This window comes from Choloepus didactylus, chromosome 2 (genome assembly GCF_015220235.1).
Source record: "Choloepus didactylus isolate mChoDid1 chromosome 2, mChoDid1.pri, whole genome shotgun sequence".
In the NCBI taxonomy this organism is placed as follows: domain Eukaryota; kingdom Metazoa; phylum Chordata; class Mammalia; order Pilosa; family Megalonychidae; genus Choloepus; species Choloepus didactylus.
The window spans coordinates 240,732,151-240,746,024 of record NC_051308.1 but is presented as its reverse complement, the minus strand read 5'-3'; positions in this window follow the sequence as shown (position 1 = coordinate 240,746,024).

Here is a 13,874-nt window from a genome sequence, read left to right as displayed (position 1 = left end):
CATTATCTTCCCCCCGACAAAAAAAAGAGAAAACCCAAAACATCCATTCCCCTCATGCCCGCATCACTGACGCCTAGCTAGACATACATTTTTTATAGTCAATTTGTTCCTTCACCTTTCTTTCTGTGCATTTCTGTCTCCCTTTGCCCTGTTCCTCCTTCCTGGACCGCCTTGCATCTCGCCTGTGACCTCCAAGGACCCTTGTTCAAGGTCTGCTTGGTGCTTTGCTTTGACGGCCTGAGCCGATGCGAATCTGTTTAACATTTGTTTACACATGCAGTGTCATGTGAATTAGTTTCTCTCTCCAAGTTGATTTTTTAAGATCCTGTTGTGGCTTGGGCATTTACAGGACTAGAGCATTGCTGAGTACATAAATCTAATAGGTACTTTATTAAATTTATTTACATTATAATCCCAGCATTTCTTTTGATTTTTATTGTGGTAACATATATACAACATGAAATTTCCCATTTTAACCACTTTCAGGTATACAATTCAGTGGTTAATTACACTCACAATGTTGTGCTTCCATCACCACCTGTTCCCAAAACTTTCCATCACCCCAAACAGAAACTCCCCATCCCTCCTCCCTCTGGCCCCTTGAAACTTCAGTCTACTTTACATCTCTATGAATTTGCATATTCTAGGTATTTCATGTAAGTAGAATCACACAAAATCTGTCTTTTTGTGTCTAGCTTATATCACTCAGTCATCCATGCAAGTATTCTTTTTATGGCTGAGTAATATTCCATTGTGTATATATATTCACACACCACATCTTGTTTTTCCATTCATTCTGTGACTGACCCTTGGGTTGTTTCCACCTTTTGGCTATCTTGAATAACACTGCTATGAATAACTCAAATATTGGTTAGAGACCCTGCTTTGAATTCTTTTGGGTGTATACCTAGAAATAGGATTGCTGGGCCATGTGGTAATTCTGTGTTTAATTTTCTGAGGTACTGCCAAACTTTTCCACAGCAGCTGCACCATTATGCATTTCCAGGCAGGAGGATTCCAATATCTCTGCATGCTCACCAATAACTATTTTCCATTTAAAAATAATAGCCATTTCAGTGGGTGTGAAGTAGTATCTCATGGTTTTTATTTGCATTTCATTAATGGCTAATGATGTTGAGCATCTTTTCATGTGCTTATTGGCTATTTGGTGTATTTTCTTTGGAGAAATGTCTATTTAGTCCTTTGCCCATGTTTTTGCATTGTTTGTCTTTTTGTCGTCATGTTGTAGGAGCCAACATTTATTTTTAAAAGTTTTTGAATATCTATACCTTCACCAGTTTCAAAAACCAAGAAGATGAGGGTTACATTTAAAAGACAGACTCCCATCCCCATCCCTACAAGTAACCAGTGTAGTATCTTATGACTCCTTCCAGTATTTCTTTATGCAAGTACAAGCAAAAAAACAAATTTATACTGTTAATTTCCCTCTTTCTCACATAAAAATGTTAGGCTAAATACATTGTTCTGTGCTTTTCTCCCAGTTACATTATTATTATGTGAATATCTTGGAGGTCTTTCCATATGAAAAAGAATGTCCTCATATTTTTTTTTCCAGATAAGTAGTATGCCATTGTGGAAATGTTGAGATTTTTCTTTTTTTTTTTTTTTCACCAGTGCCCTACTGAAGAACATTTAGGTTATTTCCAGTCATTTTCTGTACAGGCAGTGCTGCAATTAATAACCTTATACAATGTTCCACTTGTGCAGGTATAACCAGAGGGTAAATTCCCAGAAATACCAAATGCATTTGGACTCCATAGAAGTTGAACCGCTCAGCACTCCCACCCATAAAGTACGAGATCAAGCAGTACTTTACAGCACTTTTTAAAGTTTTGATTAAAAACATATTTATTTTCAGGTTTTTTTTCCTTTGTTAAATACACCGCTTTTTGCATGTGATCCTTACCATGGTGGTGAAGGGTGTATTTTATTTTATTTTTAAAAATGTAAATAGATAATCATTTAACTTGTACACAATTTTTAAAACATTTTTAAACAATCATTTGACATTTTAAGAAAAACCTTTGGGGAGTTCTGGAACGACTTCACCTATGGCTATTTGCGAAGGAAGCAGGTAGAAGCTACCTGTTTCCCAGCACTGAAGGAGCATGGAAAACAGGAGAGACAGAGAGGGAGGACAGGCAAGCAGTCAGATCTGTGCTTCAAAAACCAAGGACAGGTTTAAGTAGATGGAAGGAAAATCAAAAGAAGGCAGGCTGTTTTGCTCCACTCCCCATAGTGAACTCTGGTAAGGAGATAACCATGCTGGTGGCCTCCTGTAGCATGAGACAGCTACAAGAGAGTAAAAATGGCAAGACAGATGGTTTGGCAGAGTGGGGGGAGGGTGGGAGAGAACGAACCTAAATACTAGGATTAACCCTACTTGGACATCTGCATCACTGTCAAAATCTCAGATGGACTTGAGTCAACATTGATTTTCATCAAATTAATACAGTGTGCATGGTTTTAAAACTCAACTATTACTTATGGATTATTTTTTCAGAAATATTCACTCTTTTATCTTCCGACTGCATGGGTGGAGGGTACTTCCTACCCCAAGATCTGGGGTTTGGCCTTATTTTGGCCAATGGAATATTAATAGACATGACCTGAATAAAGGCTTGGGAAGTACTGACTTGGTAGTCAGGCTTGCCCTTTTGCACTTTAACACTGCCACAAGAGCTTCCCCACCCCAGGGAATTTTGCTGGTGCTCTCTCAGCCTGGGTTTCAGAATGAGCTCATATGGAACAGAGCTACCCCAGCCAACCTGTGCAACCCACAACCTGAAGCAGAGACACTGCAGCCAACTGGCAGACTGTAGCACTCAGGTTGTTACACTGCAATAGCCCACTGATTTGGTATTAAAAGGTTTATAATAAAAAAGTAGTCCTCTGACTTTGGTCCTTCTTATCCCTCTTTCAGTTCTTTCAGTTATTTCTTCAGTGAATTATCTCTAAACAAATATGTCAATTATTTGTAAACAATATGTTGGCAATATTAACATATTAATGATATGTTAATACCTATTTCTCATGTGTCGATTCTAGACATCAAATATTGTCTTCCTGGCAAGCGTTATAATTTTCATTTCAGAGATGCAGAGATTGAGGTCCAGAGGGAGGGAGAAATGACTGTATAAGGTCTTGCAGCTAATTCATGACTGGGCTTGGCCAAATTCAGATATCCTAATGCCAAATCCTACACTTTTCCACCATATACTGCCAGGAGTACTCAATAACAAGTCAACAACTCTCATGACAGTGTCTTAACTTTATAAGTCACAAATATTTCTCATCACGTGTTTACAGAAAAAGCCAACAAATCAAACTATTTACCAAAAATACTGCTCTAGTAATGGCAATGAAGACACCTCCTGGTTCGTCCCCCCGTTTCCAGGCAGGAAGACTCCATCTTATCCACTACCTTTTTTATACAATTTACACATTGTGGGAAGTACAAACCAAAAGATTCTCCCTGTTTTCAAGGAGTTTAAAAATTGTCAGTTCCCTGCAGCAATTGTTAACAGTCCAAGGCAGTGGATTCTTTTGCCCGATGCACTCAAATGACCAATTCCTGAGACACCCAGGTTTCGAAGAGATCAAGTTTTATTGCTAGGCATGAAGCAGAACAGTTGACCTATGGGTCCAAAATATGTCTCCCCAAACTGCAGTAATTCTGATAGTTTTATAGCATCAGATTTTATGATAATGAGTACAATGGCCCCAGATCATGTAATTAGAAGTGATTTAATAATTGAGCATGTGCAGAATGATTACATGCTTAGTCATAGAACATATTAAGAAAATGGGAGCCTTAATATGATGATGGGCATGAATTTTAGCATTATAATGAGGTATAGGTGACTTGTAGGTTAAAGTCTAAGCTGTGCACGTCAGGCAGGCCCATTTTGGTTAGATCCAGCTTCAGTTATCAAGATAACTTTGGACTTCGGGTGGGTTAGTTCTGGGCTGACCCAAGACCCTTCATTAATAAACATTAGGGGCTGTCTTTAGTGATCATAACAGTTTGAAGTTGAAAAACTGGATACATCGGTACAAGGGTAGGTTAGTCACAAGGTTTTTACAATCACAAGGGCACAAGATAAAGGCTATACAATCATTATTAGAGATCAAGGCAGCTGGATTACAGTTCAGGTTTCAGGTATTTCCCTCTGTCTACTCTAACATACCAGAAAGTAAAAAGGAATACCTGATTTAATGATTCAGTAATCACTATCAGTCCTTAAATCCTAATTGCTCAGTTACACAATTGTAACATTTAACTAAGAGACATTGTTCGGCCTCAAGGTGCTAACAATCCAATAATGAAGAAATGACAAGGACATTAGGAGCAGCCACCCATGGGTGTTCTTATCCTGGCTCCAAAAAGCAACTCCCCCAGAAGTATCCTGATCACAATAAATAGCAAAGAAACTGCGGCAAGGTCATTATTTTTTTCGTAGATCACTTACATCTGGCACCTCATCTTACTCTATAAGCACACTAATCGAAATCATTCTCTTACTGTTTCCTTTTGTTTATAGCACTTATTACTCTGGCATTTTCTTGTCCTTGTTTACTTACTGTCTCCTCCCACTCCATGAAAGGACTTTCCTGTCTCAGTCACCTCGGAAACCCCAGCATCTCTTAGAGCCCCTGGCACATAGCAGGCACTCAAATATTTTCCAAGTATTATCCTAATTTCACTGTTACCTTCTTTGATTATTGCTATAAATACTTTACATTTGCAGTCAACTAGAATTTACAAAGTGATTTCAACCAATTTCTCTTTTCTATTTTAGTCCTATTTCCTAAGACAAATTCATTTCCCCTGCCGGTGAACGTGAAATTTTATGTGCAGTTGAAAAGTTAACATTATTTTCATCTGTTTTCTAGCCCCACTAAAGAGAAGGAAATAAAATTGCAGTCACTGAACATAAGGAAGACATATGGGACATTAAATAAACGTTGTTTAAAAAACAACCAATAAAACGTGCATTCCGAGCACGCTCTAGGGGTCCGGCAGAAACGGCCAATTTCCCCTCCCGAGCCTTCGAAAGGTTAGGCTGGTGAGACGGCAGAAGAGTGGGCGTGCCCTGACCTTTGAGGTAGCGCGGGCGCAAGGGGGGGAAATTCTGACACCGAAATCTGCGACTGACCCCGCTGACGGCTTCGCCTCTGCTCCCACCTTGTGCGAAATGCCCCCCGACTGTAGGCACCCCCCGGGAAGCCCCCACAGCGCGCCTGGAGCCGGAAACCGGCCTGCCGGCCGTCAGCAGCGTACCCCACTTCCGTAGGCCGCGGCGCGCAGACCCCCGGCGCCTGTGATTGGCCGCGTGGGCCGCAGGGGGCGGGGCAGAGCGGGAGTTCGCATCCGCTCGCGCAGTCGTGGCGGGTCCTGAGGGCGCTACGCGCGGGTTCCGCTCACCGCGATCTTGGAAGGTGCTCCGCGTGGGAAACAGAACGTGAAGGTCACTGGGTTTTGCGCGGAGAACAGTGTTGAATGGCTCAGCCGGTCGCGCCTGTGTCCGCACGCACGCACGCACGCACGCACGCACGCCCCACATACACACCGCCCTGGGGTCCGCGTGCCTCTGCGGCTCCGACAGCTTCCGGGGAAACATTGCGGCCTGCCGAGTGCGAGGCGGGAAGATCGACGTCTTTACTCCCCCTCACCTCAGCTTCGTTTTGGTGACCGAAGCTGAAGGGCTCTCAACGTTTAACCAGTTCCCAATCCCTTTGGCGTTTTGAAGACTCGAAATCGCATCCCCGCCTCACTGGTGGCTTACTGGAAAGCTTACTGGAAAGCGTGCCAAGCCCTGCTTCCCACCCTGCCTTGGGCTAGGTTTTTTGTTTCATTTGAATCTCGAGATGTTTGCGGAAAACACCGACGTGGTGTTGTTGATGTGTTTTTAGAAGTGAGATTAAGCCCTGATTGTGTAGCTTTTCGATAACGGGTTATCAGAAAGCTTTTAGAATACTTTTCATTTGTGAAATGTGAGTTGTGATACCTGCCCATAGGTTGGTGAGGACCTGGTGGGGTTTATGGATAGACGCTAAGCTAAATAAATGTTGGGATCTTTTCTTATTATTTGTTATTGTGCTTCTTTATTGGAACTGTGCTTCAATAGTGTTTTCAGATTCCAATAATCTTGGAAACATAATGATCCAGAAGCCACGCCTGTATCTCAGTGGGCAGGGTAATCAATATTCCATGAGCATTTGAAGCTAGCAAAAATTTCTTGACCGATTCCCTGTTCCCTGCCCTTTAACTGTGTCCTGTAGATTCGCACTTACTGGCCAGGTTGTTAAACAGTGGCCACACCGAGGGTGAGAACAAAACATTTTGGTGACACTTTGCACCTTTGCATAGTTCCGTAGATCTGCTGACCTTGGCTGGGCCTTCCTAAGTAGGGGATTTAAATCAATACAGTGGGTATGCTGACTTTCAAAGCCCTCCACTTTGTGGTCAGAACATCTTTTCTTCTTTGTCATACACATTCTTACATGTTACTCTCCTCACTTATTTTCTCTGTTCTTCAAACATACCCTGTACTTTGCTTTTTTCATGTGTTGGCTTAACGGTTCCCTCTATCTGTTTCCATATCAGCCTTTCAGTCTGTTCTCCATTCTCCAATACCCGATTGCACTGCCATTCTCTCCAGAAACTATATTACCATGGCACTTTGTCCTTCGATTACAGAATCTGTAAGAGATGTGGTCTTATTTATGCAAACTTTTTCCTGCCTCATGTCTTTATCTATCTGTATGCCTCACAAGACAGCAAAATTCATTCAAAAGATATTTATTGAGCACCTGTCTGTGCCTGGCACTGCTCTGGGTGCCAGAGATACAGCAATGAACAAAGCAAAGTCTTGTCTTGAGGAGCTTACATTGTAGTGGGGGAACCTGAACAATAATGAAAAAAATACACAGATATGTGTGCCATGTGATAATATGTACTCTGAAGGAAAGTAAAGGAAAGAAAGAGATGGAGAATAACTGGGAGGGGTGCTCTTTTAGAGAGTGGTTAAGGGAAGCCTTTTTGTCTGAGGAGGAGACCTGAATAAGATGAGGGAGAAAATCGTATCAATAGTGGAAGGAAGAGCATTTTGTACAAGAAGGCAGCAAATGTAAAGTTCCCAAAGCAGCAGTGTGTTTGGCATAGTGAAAAAAAGCAAGGCAGTCAGACTGGAGGGGGTGTGGTTGGACATGAAGTAGAAGTAAACAGTGGTCAGATCATGCACAGTCTTGCAGTAGACATTCAATAAATGCTTGTTGGATTGAATTTATTGAATTGATAAAGGATAGAGAAGAAATTAGTGATAGTAATGATGAAACTTGAAGAAACTTCTTGTGATTGAGTGTAACAGACCCTGTAGCATGTTTACACTATTCACAATTTATACACATTAGAACTCGTCTATTTAGTGTGGTGACATTTAACTGAAAAAAATCTTTGTGTAATCCAGTGGTTTATGCAGTGATCTTCCATTACAATGGAAACACAGAAGAACAGAGGCACATTTTGTGGAGGAGGAAATAGGTTGGCTTGTGAGTAGAATTATTTGATAGGTAACACTTGTCAGTATTAAGAAGTTCAGAAGGAAACAAAATCCGACTTCTGATGTTCCTCTTGCTTTTTATTTGGAGGAAAAATACTTGAATGTTGGTTGGCAAGCATTGAATTTATGAAATAATTGGGTAAACTTATATATTTATTCATTCATTCTAATAGCACTTTCCTTCCTGAGGGCTAAAATGGATGCTAGGGATAGGGAGCTGGTAACTTGCAGACAGCAGCTGGACTTCAGCACGTCATAAGCTTTATTGCTTACGTATGAAACTGCTTTGGTCTCAGCTGTCACTTGCAAGCCAAAGAATATTTTTTCCCTTCGGTAGAATGTTAGCAACTATCCCTATCCAGACGAATTTAAAGATACAGGCACTTAATATTTTTTGGTTACATGCTCTTAATTTTTTTTTTTAATTTAGTTTAACCTAGCTCCCTCCAAAACGTGGCAAACATTACATTTTCGATTCTGCTGTTTGTCACATGTCTCAAAGTTTAAATTGTCAGTTTCTTGGCAATCATTCATGTAGATGAGATCAAATGTGGTTTCCGATTTGGCTCTAAACCACTGAATTGACAGTATCACTCTTGGTTGCTGAGTCAACACGTCATTCTATTCATTCACAGGAACGAAGCACACCAAGTAGCTCCTGAGTTAGTCATATCTCTTGGTCAAATGTTAAGGTAGCTTTGGAACGAGAAGACCTGGGCTGTATCCTGGCTTCTCCAGTCCTTACAAGTGGCAATAGGGTGTAGTGGTAGAGTGAGCACCAGCCTGTCTGCCTCGTGTAGCTCACTGATCTCGAAAAAGTTACTTACCCTCTAGCCTCAGGTTTCCCCAGGGATGACAGAAACCACATATTTCAAAGGGTTATTCTGAGGATCAGATGAGTTAACAGAGGGAAAGCTAAACCCTGGTCTAGAGTAAGCACTCAAATGTTCAAATGCTGCCATTAATATTTGGCTCAGTTACTTGAACTCCTTCAACTTCTGTTTCTTTAACATTGGAACAGTAACAATAGTTCTTACCTAATAGGGTTGATAAGAGGCTAAATGAAATATTTAAGGTGCCAGTATAACATCTGGAACACAGGAAGCAGCCCATAAATATTGGTTATTATTAAGTATGAGAAAGCATTTATCTATCAAAAGAACAATCTCTTTAAATTCAGAGGCAAGGGGTTTGTAGGAGAGGAGCACAGAAAGTGACATGCCATAAAAACATGCCAGTCTATTGAAGAGGGAGAGGGATAGAAATTGTATAGATAGAAAGAGTGTTTGCTTTAATATATGGGAAGGGGTCTAACACAAGGATTCTAAGGAAGAAATAACCAAAGTGAAAATAGCTTTTCTTGGGGTTAAGAACAAGTTCTCAGAGTTAAAACTATTTAAGGGTCCAGTATGTGTCTGAAAACAAGGCATTTATCTTATCATGAAAGGCAGGGAAGGGGTGTGGTATAGGGACTGTGATCCAGGTCCACAAATCCTCAAAGGGACACAGATAAAATTCAGGGTGTCTGTGAACTTGGATGGGGAAAATTACATCTTTATTTTCACTAACCTCTCTAACTGAAAAGTAGCATTCCCTTCAATTTTGAATATAAAAATTTACAAAGCACCACCAAAGGTACAATACTATAGCTTTGCACCCAAGAAAATCAAAGTTGTTACATCACGTTACAGTTGTAGATATCACAAGATACCATTTGTGCTCATGATTAATTTGAAATTATGAGTTTGTGTTCACAAAGAAGTCCATATATTACCACATCACAAATTTGTTTTTAAAATATTTAATAACTGTATTTCACTATAATTGTGGTTTCTTTGTAATCCTCTGTTATATTTTATGTACCTAAGGACACTATTCTGAGAAGGGGTCACAAGCGTAGGCTGATGACAGGGTCCCGGGCACAGAAAGGTTGAGTCCTGAGTAAAAGCAGGTCTGGAGTCAGGCAGTGGCCTCTGACCCCTGGCCCTGCTGCTTCATGGCCAGGTGACCCTGGGCAGCCCATCCCACTTCTCTGTGCCCTGGTTTCCTTTTCTGTGCAATATGCGATAGAAACGAGGCCACTGAAAGGTGTAAGGGAACTTATATACACATGCAGAACAGGGCGTGGCACGTAAGAATGGCTAATTATGTTAGCCATTATTAGAAATTAATTTTCTGGGAGACCTAGGGAAGGGGCACTGAGGAACTTAGGTTGGCACGTATGCCCAGGACGACCTCCTGGGGGAGAGAAAGACCAGTGAAATGTCAGGTCATGAAGAGGCAGCCACACTCTGGCACCGGAGTTAACAAATTCCTTTCTTCGTCCGTTTGTTCATCATTTGTTCATTCGATGTGCCTCTCAAGCCTGCCTCTAACCCTTTTTGAGGTTCACTGGAGCTAAAATATAAATGGAGCCCATGTACCGTATGTCTAAACATTTTAAATTAGCTTGGCAAATCAAGCTAAAGTAGTGCCGAATGTGTTCAATTCTCCTACTTTGACAGAGAAAAATCAAAACAACAAAATTAAAAATTATGTTTTTTATGTGACAAGGTTGGCAAAATATCAATGACTGAATTTCATTGTTATTGCAGACGTCTGGTTGTTCTTTCATGGTCTGTAGTGTTTAAATAGGTAGTAAATAAAGACACATAATTCATAAATTATTGAATTTTTTTCCATAAATTTATTTTTCTTGCTTTCATTTCAGTTGTTATATCGAGAATTTCATGATTAATGTGTGTTTTGTTTACAGTAATAAGCTAAGGATTTAAAAGTAAAGTATAATTTTAATTTTACAATTATACAGAATTTGAATATATTTCATGTAAAGTGCAAATTTAAGTACATAGAATTTTTTAATTAAAATATTTTTTCTGTTTTTAAAAAGTTAATTTTTTTCTATTATTTACAAAATTAGCTATTAAAAGGAAAACGAAAAATAGAAATTACAATGGATAAATATGAAATGTTTAAATTAAAATGTAAATACACAGTGTCTGAAATTTATATTTTTGGAGATTTAACTAAAGTCCATTAAATAATTTTATAAAAAATAAAAATGCGTGCAATTCTAGGACTCAGTGGCCCTGTTGATTCTAGTTATGCAACAGTATTACAGTTTGTATACAACATTCTTCATATATACGTATTTAAGAGTAATATGAATTGTTTAATGTTGCAAAGCATTCTTCAGACTAAATGTGCAATTGCTGTGAATTCCATGCTAAATCACAGGGACTTCCAGAGCCGCTGTTGGGATTATTGGGAAACTACACTTCCCATAACAACAGATGACACAGGAATCCATTACGTTCTTCGTATCTGAAAAGGCCTTGACAAATTAACTTGTCTTTGGTCTGATCTAGGTGTGTCCGTGAAAGGGGTCTGGTCTGCTGGTTGGCACAGTCCGCGGCCTTCACAGCATGGAGATGCCATCACCTTTTGTTTCATTTTTGTCTCAAGACTCAATCACCTAAAGCAAGACGTGTGGAGAAATGTTTATCTGGTGCCTGAGAGCAGACAGAGCAACGTTGAGTTTATGTGTCCCCCATGCCAGCACAAAATGCCAGGTTCCCAGCTACAGAGGCACGGAAGCGTCAGTTGTGGGTGTGTTTGTAATTTATGGGTCCCTGTCCTGGAGAGAACATACCTTATTTAACTCGATTTTTAGCTTCTAAATATTTGGACGAATGTCTCTTGTGTACTCTTGCCCTGGGTGTTGTGCGGTGTTGCTGTTGGGATGGTCTGGAGTTGGAGGTAAATATTTATGAGCCATTAACATAAGAATGTGGATGTCAGAGAGAAGATGCAGAACACAGAGAAGAGAGCCAATTTGTTGGCTGGTAACTTCCACTCTTCTTTCTGTACTTTCTTTTCTCTCCCTCCTCTACCTTCTTCCTCTTCTCTGATTTTATACTCATTTTCTTTTCTCCACTTCATTTTTCTTTGACCCCTTCTTATACCTGAGCGCTCCTTTTGGCATCATAGTGTGTGTGTTTGTGATTTGCGGTTACTCCCTTGAAAGGGTACATGGTTGGGTGAGGGGCAAGGACACCAGATCTTGGAAGACTAGATCCTTGGGGAGTGTAACCAGGATAAGCACCGAATATTCCACTGATTACATTGCCTCTAAGTCGTGTCCCAGTAGACAGGGAAGTATTTTATAGGAGCTACCGTTTATTTTATTCAGAGTAGTTGAGCCTTCACGCTGTTTAGCCTCAAAGCACACTCACTTGAGATATATTCAATATTAGAGCCACACTCAACCAAAACAGAACAAAAATTCTTTTGTTTAGTTTAGAATATGCTAAAACAAATATTACTGTTAATACTGCTAAATTGTTGATGCTTTGTTGGTCATCTCTGATTTGGTTCGGGAAGACTTTATGGAAAAGATGAATTTTTTGTGGCATTGGGAAGATTAGAAGGCTAAAATGGATAAAGCAATGGGATATGCATTTTAAAGCAAATGAAAATCATTCAAAAAGAGTATTACACCTTTTGCTAACTTAGATATCTGTCCATTCGGTTAACTATATAATTTGCCTTGGCTTACTATGATGATTTTATGAAACAAGAATGCAGTCACATGAGTATTATAAAACTTTTTAAAAGCCTGAATAAAGCTGAGCATAACTTGCAGCAGCATAATCCTGAAGTAGCTGACTTTGCTTTACTGTAGGCTGGCAAAGCTAATCTTGACAATCTTTTAGCTCAGTGAAGACTTCAATTGCCACAGGCCCAGCTTGTGAAAGTGAGCTAATGACCGTGCTGGGAAATGACATACGTCACTTTCAGAGGTGGTAATACCTCTGCCCACAGACTATTCGAAACGTAGATTTAGTGAGTAGCATTTAGTTCAATGAAAATACAGTCAAAATGCCAGTGCTGCAACACTGAGCTCTTGGTACGACACGTCAGCGACGAGGTCCATCAGTTGGACTGTGCCTTTGAAAGTGTCAGGAGGCCCCTGGCAGCCTAATGTCCCTGGTCTAACTCTTCTACATTCAGCCAACTCTACTGAAGTGGGGTGTGGGGAGTCCCCACGGTCAACACAGGTAAGGTAACTCCCAGATAACGCTCAGAATTCAGGAACAAACTTTGTAGCCAGTCCACACATTTTTATCCTTTTCTGTGGCTATTTGCCCTGTGGTTGCTTGACTGATGACCAGTGTGTCTTCCACAAGAGAGTGAGAGGTGAGGGAAGGAAAATTTCCAAACAGTGAGTTTCTTAATTACAGTTACTATTTTTTTGAGAACTATGTGCCAGACATTGAGCTAAGTACTTCATATTCATTGCCTCATTTAATCCTCACTAGAAGAGGACGAAGTACTGTTATCAATTCCATTTTACAGGTGTTATTGTATTTATAAGGTATGCTGAAATAAAAAATTGGGGCTTGGGGATGTTAAGAAATTTGCCCCAGGGTTACGTGGTCAGTCTGGCAGCAAAGCTTAGGCTCTTAAACACTGTGCTCTGTTCTTCCACTCCCATTACATGGGGGTGTGACAAAATTGGGGTAAGGGTAGCAAATCAAAACCACAGTAACACTTTATACCCACTAGGATGACTATCATACAAAAAAAAAAAAAAACAAAAAAAAAAAACAGAAAATAACAAGTGTTGGCAAGGATGCAGAGAAATAGGAATGCTCATGCATTGCTGGTGGGAGTGGAAAATGGTGCCGCCACTGTGGAAAACAGTTTGGCAATTCCTCAAAAAGTTTATATGTTTGGAGTTAATTCAGTGTTTATAGAATTACCAGCAATTCCATTTCTAGATATATATCCAAGAGAATTGAAGATATGTGCACACAAAAACATGTGCACAAATATTCATGGCATTATTCGTAATAGCCAAAATGTGCGAACAACCCAAATGTTCATCAGTGGATGAACAGATAAACAAAATGCGGTCCCTCCCCGCAATGGAATATTATTCAGCCATAAAAAGGAATGGGGTTCTGATTCATGCTACAATAGGTATGAACCTTGACAACATTATGCTAAGTGAGAGAAGTCAAACACAAAGGGCCACATATTATATGATTCCATTTATATCAGATGTATGGAATAGGCAAATTCATAGAAACAGAAAACAGATTTTGGTTGCTGGGAATGGGGGGACAGGGGAATTGGGACTGATTGCTAATAGGTATGAAGTTTCTTTTGGAGGTAATGGAAATATTCTGGAATTAGATAGCAGTGATGGTTGCACAATATCATTGAGTATAACCAAAACCAATGAAATGTACACTTTAAAATGGTGAATTTGATGGTATGTGA